Here is a 2,142-nt window from a genome sequence, read left to right as displayed (position 1 = left end):
ATGAATGAATGATTTGTCCGTTTAAGGTCCTCATTGGATAGGTTCATTGAAACTTCCATTTCTTAGATTGTTTGAACTTTGAATGTAGAATGAATACTTCGAATGTCAAAGAGCACATGTTTTGGAATACCAAATGTTACAACCTTTGCAATTTCAATAAACAAATTTGATTCATAATTTGCATGGTATGGCCTTTGGAATAACCTGCAAATCAAACGAAAGAATAGGAAGAAAAGATTGATTAGTAGAAAGCAAACTTCATTCTCCTCCCATTATTTTCTCTCATGCTCATGTCCCTTTTGAAATTTCTCTTCTTCATACTCCTTTCGTATGCTCTTTACACTCTTCTTCTTTTTGAGTTCCACTCTCACTTCATGGTTTTCTTCACACTCATTCTCTTCAATATTCTCATTTTCAACTACTCCAAATGCCTTTGTTTTCTATCAATGTTCATTTTGCATAGCATCAAAGTTTTTCTTAATTGTTGTTGATCTTGAAGTACTTGGTGTGTGTGGCATTGGTAAAACTTGAATCTCCTTCTCCCATGGATGAATGAATAATGATTTAAAAACCCATCATGCAATGCTTGTTTATCACAGTGCCAAGGACAGAAGTAGATGGCTTGAATTCACGGAAGCAAATCACACAAGACTTCATCTTCATATCTCCCAATTGAAAAGGGCCCAGTACTTGCTCTATGACTTCTAACTCATCTTCATTGAATCATCATTCTAAAAAATAAGCAAAGTTAGAAGTAGATAATTCAAAATCAAAGAAAATGAAATAATAAATTTCATGAATGAATTTGTCCGTTTAAGGTCCTCATTGGATAGGTTCATTGAAACTTTCCGTTTCTTCAGATTGTTTGAACTTGAATGTAGAATGAACGTACTTTGAATGTCAAAGAGCACATGTTTTGGAATACCAAATGTTACAACTTTTGGAACTTCAATGTACAAATTTGATTCATCATTTTGCAATGTATGCCTTTGGAATAACTGCAAATCAAACGAAAGAATAGCAAGAAAAGATTGATTAGTAGAAAGCAAACTTCATTCTCCTCCCATTATTTCTCATTCTCATGTCCCTTTTGAAATTTCTCTTCTTCTACTCCTCCCGTATACTATCTTTACACACTTGTTCTTTTTGAGTTCCACTCTCACATTCATGGTTTTCTTCACACTCATTCTCTTCAATATTCTCATTTTCAACTACTCCAAATGCCTTTGTTTTCTCTCAATGTTCATTTGCATAGCATCAAAGTTTTTCTTAAGTTGTTGTTGATCTTGAAGTACTTGTGTGGTGGCATTGTACTAACGTGAATCTCCTTCTCCCATGGATGAATGAATAATGATTTAAAAACCCATCATGCAATGCTCGTTTATCACATTGCCAAGGACGTTGAGAAGTAGATGGCTTGAATTCATGGAAGCAACATCACAAGACTTCATCTTCATATCTCCCAATTGAAAAGGGCGCAAGTACTTGCTCTATGACTTCTAACTCTTCATCTTCATGAATCTCATTCTGAAAATAAAGCAAAGTTAGAAGTAGATAATTCAAAATCAAAGAAAATGAAATAATAAATTTCATGAATGAATGATTTGTCCGTTTAAGGTCCTCGTTGGATAGGTTCATTGAAACTTCCATTTCTTAGATTGTTTGAACTTTGAATGTAGAATGAACATACTTCGAATGTCAAAGAGCACATGTTTTGGAATACCAAATGTTACAACTTTGGAATTTCAATAAACAAATTTGATTCATCAATTTGCAATGGTATGGCCTTTGGAATACCTGCAAATCAAACGAAAGAATAGGAAGAAAAGATTGATTAGTAGAAAGCAAACTTCATTCTCCTCCCATTATTTTCTCATGCTCATGTCCCTTTGAAATTTCTCTTCTTCATACTCTCGTATGCTCTTTACACTCTGTTCTTTTTGAGTTCCACTCTCACATTCATGGTTTCTTCACACTCATTCTCTTCAATATTCTCATTTTCAACTACTCCAAATGCCTTTGTTTTCTATCAATGTTCATTTTGCATAGCATCAAATTTTTTCTTAAGTTGTTTGATCTTGAAGTACTTGGTGTGGTGGCATTGGTACAACTTGAATCTCCTCAATTGAAAAGGGCGTAGAA

The sequence above is a fragment of the Hibiscus syriacus genome, unplaced genomic scaffold (genome assembly GCF_006381635.1).
Source record: "Hibiscus syriacus cultivar Baekdansim isolate YM2019G1 unplaced genomic scaffold, ASM638163v2 tig00113145_pilon, whole genome shotgun sequence".
Lineage (NCBI taxonomy): Eukaryota > Viridiplantae > Streptophyta > Magnoliopsida > Malvales > Malvaceae > Hibiscus > Hibiscus syriacus.
This window is presented reverse-complemented; position numbering follows the sequence as displayed.